Below are 12,211 nucleotides of genomic sequence, written 5' to 3'. Positions count from 1 at the left end.
AAAGAACCCTCTGAAAAGAGCTTGCTTCCTGTTTCAGAAGAGTCCCCGTGGCCTCTGCAATCTGATTACAGAGCAGTGGCCTTCCCTGCCAGGGACGGGACAAGAAGCCACAGACAAACCAAGTCACAGTTTGAGAAGGATCAACCAGCAAGTTGCATCAACAATTTCATCACCTTGAAAATGCCTCCATCAGCTGGAGCTTCCGGGGCTGATTCCTCCTCCTGGGGCTGTCTGTGGTGCCCTGCCCACTGCTGGGACCGCGAGGCCCAGGAGCCAGGCTGTGCATGGAGCTGGAGAAGTTCTAGGAGACAGCACACAACAAGGCAGCCCAGGGGAGGCAGCCACCGGAAACACTTTCTCTCCAAGTTCCCTGTCCTGTTCTGGGGACAGACCCATGGATGGCACGCCATACAAGTATGATGTATGACTCCCTCTGGGTACAGATACAGTCACATTTCTTATTTCTACCATTAATAACTCCTTTAATAACACTACCTTTATTAGCAGGAAGTCTAGTCATCTACCTCTTGAGCTGTCCCTTTAAACTTTCCAAGAAGCGTAAATTCTTAGTCCAAGGAGGTCGATATTGCGTCTCAAGCCTACTCACCAGCACTGTTGTTTCAGTTGCCGCCACGAGGTGTCGCTGTTGGAAACTGTTTTTGCTCAGGTCAGCGCGCACTTGCCCTGTCTGTTGGGGATGCCCTTGCTGGTACAGGTCCTTTCCAGCCCACAGTAGTGCCACATGCCAGGCTTTAGGTTGGCAATGCTTTTAATCAATACACATACGCATTCCCAGAGTTGACACTGTGCCAGGGTGGCTGCCTCTGGATTGCCTCTATGCGCCTGTGTGGAGGTCACCATCCCAGATTCCCTATAACCTTTTGTGGCCTGGGGTGTCCTTTTCTTGCCATCAGACTTTAGTCAATGACACCCCAACAAGTTTTTGTAAGTTTAAATCTCAGGGAGCCAGGGGTAGGGGTCTTAGTTCCTTTCCTCCCCCCCACCCCTTCAGAACATTGCCTATCAAGGGGTCTTGGTGAGGGTCCCCCTAGCTAAGTCAAGCAAAAAGTCCTGTTATTCCTTTATTTGACAAAGACAGTGATCTGATACCTCGGGCAAGGGGCCTGTTTGCAAAATAGATACACAGTTTTAAGTAAAAGGTGGCAAACAGCAGCTCTTCATAAGAAAAAGGCTTGCCCCAACATGACTCTCCTATCTCTCCAGAGGGGCGGCTGGTAGCTTCTCCTTCAGAATTAATCCAGACCTTGCCTCCCTCTGTTCCCTGTTCCAAGTTGTCAAAGTGAAGAAGGGACAACTGAGACTCAAGGAAGAGAAGTAAATTGCCCAAGATCACCCGGGGAGTGGGAGAAGAGCCAAGACTGGACCCACGTCCATCTGGCTCTAAAGTGTGGGCATTTTCCACCGCTCTGCTTCCTGTTCCAGGAGGTTCTGTGGAAAGAAGGAAGATAGATCACCAGAAGTCAGGATGGTCCGGAAAGGCTTAAGAGAAGTGGAGGTGTGACCTGAGCACAGAAATAGGGCTTGGGCTTCTCCCCGGGGACTGGAGGGCGTCCCCCTGCATGGATCATGTTTAGAAGGCACGGACAGCTTCCACCAGACAACTGGAGAGGGTTCCCAGGGAGGCACTTAGTGGTGGGGGAGCTCGAGAAGCACCAGAGGCTGCTGGTGGCCTATCCCTGTATCCATTCCACCCTATTCCTTAGTTAAAGCCTTCCCAGAATAACACTTCCTTGTCCCAGTCTCCCTTTCAGCTATGTGTGATCGTGTGACTTGGTTTGGGCCAATGAGATCTAAGTAGAAGTGTTTTATAGAAACTTCTGGAAAACCTTCTCAAAATAGAACAAGTTCCCCTTTGACCCTTCTTCCTCCCTTCCTCCATCCTGGTGCCTGGGAGATGTATGTAATGGCTGGTTCTCTAGCCATCATCTGAGACCATGAGGACAAGGGCCACACTTTGGAAAATGATGTAGTGATGAGCCTGTAACTCCTATAACAATGTGGACCTGCCATACCATCCCTGAACTGCCAATCTGTGATCTTCGTTTACGTACTAGGGAGGAACTTCTATCTTGTTTACATCATGGTTATTTGGGGTTTTCTATCACATGCAGCCAAGGCTGTTCCTAACTGCCGTAGCTTGCCTAAATCATTGGAGGATCCTTTTTTTTTTTTTAAAGATTTTATTTTTTTCCTTTTTCTCCCCAAAGCCCCGTGGTACATAGTTGTGTATGTTTTTAGTTGCGGATCCTTCTAGTTGTGGCATGTGGGATGCCGCCTCAGCATGGCTTGATGAGAGGTGCCATGTCCACGCCCAGGATTCGAACTGGTGAAACCCTGGACTGCTGAAGCAGAGTGCGTGAACTTAACCACTCAGCCACGGGGCCGGCCCCATGGAGGATCCTTGAATGCCAGGCCAAGGAGTCAGGTCTTTATCCTATGGGCCAGTGGGGAGCAGGAGAGTGACATGACAGATGCTGTTTTAGTAACATTCATTTGGCCACTAGGTACAGCATCCACTGGGGTGAAGAAAGTGCAGGGTGCAGACCAGCTGGAAGATGTTTTTTGTAGCACAGTTGTTGGGATGGTGAGGGAGTGGATGATATGTCCAATCTGATTTCTCAGTTGGTCACTCTGAGATACCAGGCCGACCCCAAAAGTTCTGCTTCCTCAAAGACGCCATAGCTTTCTAGAAGGGCAGCAAAACCTTGGCACTGAAAATCAGGTCCTGGCACAGCGGGTGAGCCGTCTTGGGCCAAGAGAAGGCAGTGGGCAGTGGCTAAGAGCACGTTTGGAGTCAGAGGTACATTGGTTCAAATTTTGGCCCTCTGCTTTAGTAATTGTACAAGTTAGGGCAAATTATTTAATCATTCTGGGCTTTAGTTTTCTCATCTATAAACTAAGGATAAAAAGATCTAGGATTGAGAGCTAAGCCATGTGCAAAGCTTAGCATGGTGTCTGACTGTGGCTGATTCACAGCTGAAATGGCCACACTTACGTGTTTATTTGGGTCTCAGTTATCCCAGTATTTTCATCAAAATGCACCTATTACAATTTGATGACTATAGACAATGAATACATTTTGGCTTGAAATTTTTGGGTAAGTTGGATATATTGGATAAGGTTGTCAATCTGTTTTATGTTCTTATTTTTAAAACAATAAATCATAGAAAAAAGTTCTTACTCTCTGGTCTTGTTCAGGGTTGGCCTTGTGTGGTATTTGACACAGCGAGCTGAATCGCCAGCGTGCAGTTTTCAGCTCTTGTGCTTTTAGACGACACAAGCACGGACGGCCCTGGGAGGATGCGCAGCCCCTCCTGGACACTTACAGAAACTCCTGCAGCTCCACTTTCTTGCTTCTCTCCCGACAGAGAACCTGATCTCCTGCTTCGCTGAGAAAACAGAAGCCATTAGGAAGGAACAACCTCAACTTTCTGCTTCCAAATCTCAAATCTCCTGCGCCCAAACCCTCCTCTGCCGTCCCCTTGTCCAAGTGGAGCAGGGTCCCTCCTGCCGCCAAGGCCAGGCCCCCCCAGCTGGGGCCTTCTCCTCTGCCTTCTCAGGACCCTTCACTAAACCATCGGCCCGGGTCACTCTTTGTTTTCAACCCCTTTCTCCCAGCTTCTTCCAACCGACCTTGGAAAAAGTTAAAAATTTGTTAAAAACAAAAAAGTGAAGAGTCTTTTTTCCACCTGTGTTAATGAGGAAGTGGATTTGACTGCTATAAAGACCTGACATACCGGGAGTTTAAACAATGAAAGTTTACTTGTCTCTCACATCAGCATGCGGGCCTAAGCAGCCCAGGGTTGGCATGGTAGCAGGCACCGTGGTGTCAGGGACCTCAGCCTCCTTGCTCGACCAGTCCCAGGGTGTGTCCCTTGTCTGCACATCCTGTGATAACTCACATTCCTGCCAGCAGAATGGGCGAGGAGCAACTGGGAGGACAAGGAGCCCTTCCTTACAAGGGTATGACTTCCATTCACATCCCCGTGGGCCAGTACTCAGCGACATGGCCATGCCTAGCTGCAAGGCAGGCTGGGAAATGGAGCTATTATTCTGCTTCTGAGATAAACACAGAGGCTCTATTACTACAGAAGAAGGGAGGATGGATACTGGGGTACGGTGAGCATCTTCTGCCACCACATGCCACATCCCCTCCAAGCATAGGGAATTTTCTCGATCTCCGTCTAACTTTTCAAAGGAGTTGTCTGCACACATTCTCTCTCTTTCCTCCCTGTGTTGTCGTCCATAGGGATGAGGGTTTGCAAAAGTGTTTTAGAGAAAGAAAGAGAGAATATTACACAAGTCCATTCCTTGAAGGTGGGCCATATTAGTGGTGGGGTGCACTACTTGAGAAGACCGTGCTTGGGAAAGCGAGGTCGGGGGAGCCGGGTCAAGCCATGACACAATTGTCCAGGAATGTGCTGAGCCAAAGAGCAGACTGGAAATCACCAGCAGGAGGGAAACCAGGCTGGAGGTCGAGAGAGAGGAGATCTTGTGTCACACTGAAGGAAAGATGCCAGGGCACAAATGGTGGCAAGACAACAAGGCTGGCAGCCAAGAGTGGCTGGGAGAAGAGCTGGGGAGGTCAGACAGGAGGCAGTGAGGGCGCACCTTTCAAATTCCTGATCTTCCAGTTCTTTGAGTATGTGGGTGATGGAGGTGTCCTTTTCATGTGGTACCAGCTGTGCTTTCCCAGAATGGAGTAGCTCCTTAAAGGAGTCACACAAAGTAGGGCAAAAGTCCTATGTAGAGTGATTCCTCTCTGCTTACATCTGCTGATACGTATGGTGTTTACAGGGTAACACATGCTTGGAGAGGTGAGATAAAATTTGTGAAAACATAGCATTTGATATCAATGTAAAACTACGTTGGGATTAACCTGGATAATTTTTAGAGTCTCACTCACCACCTAGGATCAAATCCTCCTCCTATAGTAATTAGCTCTGTGACTTTGGCCAAGCGACCTGCCTCTCTGTTCCGAATTTATAAAGTGAGGATAATAGCAGTACATTTAGTTTCAGGGAGGTTGGTTAAATGCAGCAGAAAGCCCAATCCAAACTGGCTTTAACTGTAAAAGGGGATTTGCAGGCTACGTAACTCAAAAAACCCTCCTCCAAGTCGGAGGCTGTGGAAGGGAAGAGGCAAGCTCGGGAAACGAGCTGGAGGAATCTGCTCTCTCCATGTGCACTGTTTTGATCCAGGACCCTCCCCCGGCAGTTGTGGCTTTCTGGGTGTCCTGAGATAACCTTCAAAGACAAAGACAGAGCCAGTCTGTTGTAACTCTGGAAGTTTGAACATACTCATAAAGGAAAAAGACACTATAGGTGACAGCAATGCCATGTCCATACTCATCTCCAAGAGGTACATCGTAACCCAGATTGGCAGCGGTTAAGAAACCCTTTCTCAGGGCTACAGAACGATTATTCATGGGTCCCAGTCACTTTTGCTTTCGTGGTCCCCTTCCTCCATAAAAAACGTTAAAAATTATATCTTATTACTGAGTTGGTGTAAAGGTGACAACACTAGTATTAAATTACTAATATTAAAACGTTTTATCCATCTTCAAAGTTTATTTTTTCCTCCTAATTAAAAAAAAGAAATTAAAGCATTCTTGTGGGCCCCTAAAAGTTTCATGGGCGCTGGGCACTCACCCATTAGGCACCTTGCCTATTGTGCCTAATGGGCAAATTGGCCTGGCCTTTATCCCCAGTGCACAACAGGAGGAAAACTTTTGATATCCATCTTTCCGGGAATTTTGTCTTCTTTATGTCACCCATCTCAGCCCTTCTGGAGCTCAGTCTGCCACCTCACTTTTGAAAACTCCAAGTTGTCCAATGTTTCCATGGCTGAATGGGGAATCCAGATCCCCACCAGGGCCATAAAATTTTACAGGCAAAATGGAGGCCTGGCAGAGATGTCCTGAAACTGATTAGCTGGACTCCCACAAGGGTGGAAAGGAAAGTGTCTGGACAATGTCCAGACATTGAAGCTGTTCTGTCTTAAGGCAACTGTAACCCCCTGTCAGTGAATGCGGAATAGAGAGACCCCGAAAATGGTCCCAACTGCTTGCATACTTTCCTCCTTTTTGTCTTGATGTTAAGATTCTATAACTTTGAGTAGGTTCATTCTTTTTAAAAAATTTAAGCCATCAGTATAGGTTAGGTTATGCTGTGGTAACAAACGAGGCCCAAATCTAAGTACTTAAAGCAACAATGATTTGTTTCCTATTCATCCTACATGTCCCTCTTGGGGTGACTGGGGGCTCTCCTCCCTGGTCCTCTCTCAGGGGACCAAGCTGATGGAGTAGCCACCATGTGGAATGGTGACAGCAGCAGTGGCAGGAAGAAAGAAAATGACAAATTGTGAGTTGGCCCATAGAGTCTGTCACTTGGAAGTGACCCATTGTCACTTGCACTCTCTTTTCTTTGACCACCAAAACTCACATGGCCTCATTAGGAGAGGGGGGAAGTGCAATTCTATCGTGTTTCCAGAAGGGGGAGAATGAGAACATGGGTGGCCAGCCTTAGTGATCAGCTCAATACTTTAATCCTTTCATTTTCTATTGAATTCTCACAAAACCCATGCTCTGTTTTAGGGTTGAGGAAACAGCCTGGGTCCCTGCCATCCTTAGGGACAAGACATGCATCCACCTGCCAAGCTGCTGGTGACATCTTGTGGCTGCCAAGGAGCAGCTGACTCCTGGGGAGGAGCAGGTGACCCTCTCTCTCACCTCCAGGTGACAGTTACCAGGACTGGCCCAGCCTGCTGGGCTGAGGAAGCACCTGGGTTTGGGGAGGTAAGGTTATGATAGGTTTTATAACAGGGCCGAGGGCCCCCAGGGAGGGAGGAGAGAGACACGGGGTCTTTGAGGAGTGAAGGGAATGCGACCTCACTTTGTACTCCCAGCACGAAGCAGGACATGTGACGAGTGGCCCTCCACATGATGGGCTACTTTGTGGATGTGGTTGCGAGGTACAGATGATGACATTGCATCGTGTCCATAACACAAGCTTAGTGAACAAAGCAGGATACAAAAAGTGTGACTGGACTACAGTTTTAAACGAATGTGTGTGTAGCAGGTATGAATCTCAGCCCATATGAGCAAGAAATATTTAAGTCCTTTATTGCCTTTTAATCACTTTAATTCTGCCTCGGAGCCCTCGCTCGTCCTGGTGGGAATTTTCGCTCAGGGATTCTCAGGTTCCCCATTACCACAGTTGTGCTGGGGTCCCTGGTCCATAGCAGCAGAACACCGGCAATGCTTCTCTGAGTTTTGGTCGTATATAAGCACAGATCCCACTGCAGCCTCCCCCATCCACTCGGTCCCTGTTGGCTTTGGTGCCTGGCCTGGTGCAGGAATCTTGGAGACCCTGGAGACTTGCTCTTTAGACGCCCCCTGTGAAGCATCACCTCTGAAGTCTCGCCACCTCCCTCCTCACATACTCGGTTCTCCTTTCGCCCTTCGTTCCTAATTCTCTGCCGCCTCAAGACCTCTCTCCTCCTGCCCCTTCACGACACATCATCTCTTCTCTGGGTGTGTATGTTTTTCTGAAGGGAGTATGTTAGCTCTGCTATAATACTTGAATGAAGGGATTACTAGCAACACGGAAACTAGATGATTTGAAAATTTCCTGGCTACAAACTCCTGGAAATGCTAAGCTTTCAAGATAAAAAAAAAAAAAAAAGGGAGGAAACCTCCACTGCTAAGTCTAAAGCCAAGACTTCATGTTGCTTCAGGATGCGAGAGGCACAGCGAGTGATGAAACCTGCAAACCAGCGGGTAAGTCTAGAAATAATAATAATTTATAAAACTAATTTAGGATATACAAAAATGAGATGAGACTAAAATACTAGATAACAATAATATATTAAATGGAGTATGGATGATCTGATTTAATGTTTCAATGTCACTGAATTGTTTAGGAGGGGAATACAGACATTTTGTAACATCAAATATGCATGTTCAAAAGTTGGAGTATCCAGGGGCTGGCTCCGTGGCCGAGTGGTTAAGTTTGCGTGCTCCATTTCGGCGGCCCAGGGTTTCGCAGGTTCAGATCCCAGGTGCGGACATGGCACCACTCATCAGGCCACGCTGAGGCGGCATCCCACATAGCACAACCAGAGGCACTCACAACTAGGATATACAACTATGTACTGGGGGGCTTTGGGGAGAAGACGAAGAAAAACCAAAAAAAAAAAAAGAAGATTGGCAACAGTTGTTAGCTCAGGTGCCAATCTTGTACAAGAAAAACCCATATGTTAAAAAAAAAAAAGAGTATCCGGTAAAATAACAAAAATTGAATGTACGTCTTCCATGGGGGATGGAAGTTAAACAAAGCCTGGATTTCCATCTGAAAAGGGAGATGGAGGAAAAATACAGGAATAATATATGAGTTAAGAGTCAGAAAAAAAAATCTGCCATATATATACAAGACATAAAGATATCCCCTCCCAGCGCCACAGTGATCATTTATGGGGAGTGAGGGTCCGGGTGAGTTATATCTTCTTTTTCATTCCAGTGATAATGGGAAGGCTCCAAAATGGCCTCCAATGGCCCCCACCTCCTGGTACTCACACATGTGTGGTCCTTCCCACAATGCAGCAGGGTCACTCTGTGTAACCAACAGATTGCAGCAAAAGTGATGGTACGGCACTGCATGTTGAGGTTACAAAAGGCTGCAGCTTCCATCTTGGGCTCTCTCTCTTGCTCTCTCCTCATTTGCTCTTGGGGGAAACCTTTGTCATGAGAAGCCATGTCAAGAGGCCCACGTGTGGCCTCCTGCCAGTAGCCACGTGCATAAGCTTGGAGGCAGATCCTTCCACCTCAGTCAAGCCCCCAGATAATGGCAGCCCAGCCGACTTCTTGGCTGCCATCTCCTTAGAGTCCCTGAGCCAGAGCTGCCTGGCTAACGGCTCCGGATAACTGTGAGATAACAACTGTTTGTGGTTTGAGCGGCTAGGTTTGACAGATAACTAGTGATGCAGAAATAGATAAGTAATACAATACTTTTTGTGCAGTTTTCAAATTCTATATAACATACATATATTGCTTTCCAAACAGAAAGTTTTTTAAATGATCAATCAAGTAAATCCTTCATTCCAGTGTGATAAAGGACAACCTGTTGAGTCGTATGGTTAACACGGGTGCCTGACGTGCCTATTCCACCTATAGGCGGCCATGTCTTCGTGCAAAGACACCAGCTACACCAGCGGGGCCTGAACGGGAGCTGTCCTTAATTTTGGTTGTGCCAGGACCTCTGACCTTGCAAAGCATCCCATAAAAGGGAATGATTCTTTTTGTGTGATACAGATCTTGCACATATGGCTAAAAATCAGTTAATTTCTTTGGGAAGTTGGATAACTTTTATGCTTGCTTAACTGATTCATATGTTGGATAATCTAATAATTAACATTGGATTCCAACATATCACCCACGTTGTTGTGCTCACAGAGGAGTTTCTAAAGTTGGGAATATACGTTTTTCTTTTGAAGGCCAGCAGCCCTGGAGGAGAGTATGGAATGGTGGAAAGAATGCTGGAAGAGCTCTGTGGCTTTGGAATAAGTCACTTTGCCTCTCTGGGACTCAGTTTCCTCATATATAAAATGGCCAGGTTGGGGGTATTAATCTCCAGTGACTCTAACTTGCCATGGAATTTTCTCTCTTCAGTGACAAGCTCTCTCAAAGCCAGCCTGAGCCCCCCTCCTGAGAGACTCTGCTCTGTCCAGTATAGGAGACACCAGCCACAGGGGCTATTTAAATTGAAATTAGGGGCCGGCCCCGTGGCCAAGTGGTTAACTTCACGTGCTCCGCTTCGGCGGCCCAGGGTTTCGCCAGTTCGGATCCCGGGCATGGACATGGCACCACTCATCAGGTCATGCTGAGGTGGCGTCCCACATGCCACAACTAGAAGGACCCCACAACTAAACATACACAACTATGTACCGGGGGGCTTTGGAGAGAAGAAGAAGAAGAAGAAAAGATTGGCAACAGATGTTCGCTCAGGTGCCAATCTTTAAAAAAAAAAAGAAAAGTTTATTTAAAAAATAAATAAATAAATTGAAATTAACTAAAATTAAAATTTAGTTTCTCAGTTGCAGTTGCCACATTTCAGGTGCCCGATAGCCACATGTAGCTAGTGGCCAATGTGTTGGACAGCATAGAGTTACCACACTCCCATCATAACAGAAAGTTCTACTGGAAGCACTGCTCTAAGGTCTTGCCTCTCAGTGTGGTCCATGCACCAGCATCATCATCACCTGGGAGCCCTCAGAAATGCAGGATCTTGGGTCACCACCCAGATCTAATCAGAATCCCCAGGCACTGCCTGCACGTGTGAGCTTGAGAAGAGTGGCTACCAGGAGCATTGGCACCAAGGAGGTAGCTGGAAGGAAAGAGTGCCGCTTAGCTGTGTGGCCTCGGTATAGACCCCAGGGACACATAGCCTGGCTTTCTCATCAGCTGTGTGACCTTATCTACCACATAGGAAAAGCTGAGGCTATAACAAGAGAAAGCAATGATCACGGTGCTAACACACAGTAAATGCGCTCTAAATGGCCGTGTTGCTATGTTTGGATTTGATGAGGTTGAAGGTCCCTGCCCAGCAACCCCAAGCTGGATGCAGACTGTGGGCCCAAGATTGGCTCTTCCCCTCGCCACCACAGGGTGGTGCTGTGTCACCAACGTGCTCTCCTCTCCAACAGGCTTCCAGCTGGCTCCTCTACAGGAAGCCAGAATTTGCCCCGAGACTTCCAGGTCTCTGTTTCTGATTACTAAGCATGACTGAGCAGCCAGGACACCAATCCAAGCATTTATCTGACAGATAATGGGAAAACAGGCCTCCGCTTTGTGCCCGGCTGGAATGCAAAAGTGAGGTTGGCCCAAAGAGTTGAATAAGGACTGTGTGAAAGTTGTAGCGGAAGCGAGAGGCTCCTGTTGGAAAGCTGGGGGGAGGGAAGCCCAGGATTCTGTGAGTCAGCTTCTGAATGACCTGGGCTCCTCATGCCGCAGACTCAAGCTATGGCTCTTGGCCAGCCAAGCGTGCGTGTGCATGTGTGTGCATGTGTGCATGTGAGAGAGAGAGAAAGACAAGGATTAGGTGAGCAGGGGTGGGAAGGTGGAGGAATTTTTTAAGGAGTCAATTTCTAAAGTTTCTCAAACTTTAGCCTATATCACAATCACCTGTCAAAACACAGATTAAATCTGTTCAAACATGTGTCGCTGGGCTCCCCCTCCAGAGTTTCCAGGTCAGTGGGAGGTCTGGGGTGGCCTGATCATTTGCATTTCAAACGCGTTCCCAGGTAGGGCTGAGGCTGCTGCTCCAGGGACTGTCCTTTGAGAACCAGCACTCTAAAAGTGTCTGAAAAACTCACCTGAAACAAATGATATAATCCCAGTTCAGAAGAAGAATGTTACTCCAAAGGCAATTACACCAAATCTCCACTTTCATCACCCTGCGCCACGACATCCTCACCCCCCTCAGCAAGCTTTCCCTGCACCAGCAGGTCACGTCGGGGTACTTGTTAGTCAGACAGGCAGTGCGGGCGGGAAAGATGGCTGGGGAGCTGAGAGCCAGGGTCCGTTCTCAGGGGATGTTCATCCTCCTTTCCCAGCGAGGCTCATAACTCATAATCCTTGCTCTGTCCCAAGAGGGGTGATTAAGATTCTCAAAGCCCACTTAGCCCCACTTCGGGCAGAAAACCTGCAGAGACCACTCTCTTTGCCTGGTGCCACCAATCCAAGGCAGTGTCACTCCCCCCTAGAAATGGGTGGAAATGGCAGGGGCCTGGATTTTAACGGGAGGGTTGGACATCTCCAAGTGAGTTTAGGGCAATCAGTGATTCACATGGGCTGACTGGAGTTCTTGTCACGGGAGGGGGAGCCACAGGAATGGAGCCTGAGTCCCTCCTCGGAGTCCCTCCAGCACCAGGGCCCCTGCAAAGGTGGCACTGACCACGGATGGGCTGGTTGTGAGTTGTGAGCTTAGCTATTTCTTCAGAAAGGGTGTGTGGAGCGTCATGATGTGCCAGGCTCAACACCATGCTTTCCTGGGCTGGAAAGCTGAAGGCCCTATCTCATGGGCTTTTGCCCACCAGGAGCCCACATCCTCATTACCGAGAACACACGGGTAAGTAGAAGCGTATATGTATACTGGTCCCCTTGTCTCATGCCCCTCATGTAGCCGCTGGGCTC

This window comes from Equus asinus, chromosome 6, assembly GCF_041296235.1.
Source record: "Equus asinus isolate D_3611 breed Donkey chromosome 6, EquAss-T2T_v2, whole genome shotgun sequence".
Lineage (NCBI taxonomy): Eukaryota > Metazoa > Chordata > Mammalia > Perissodactyla > Equidae > Equus > Equus asinus.
Note: the sequence above shows the minus strand (reverse complement) of the source record.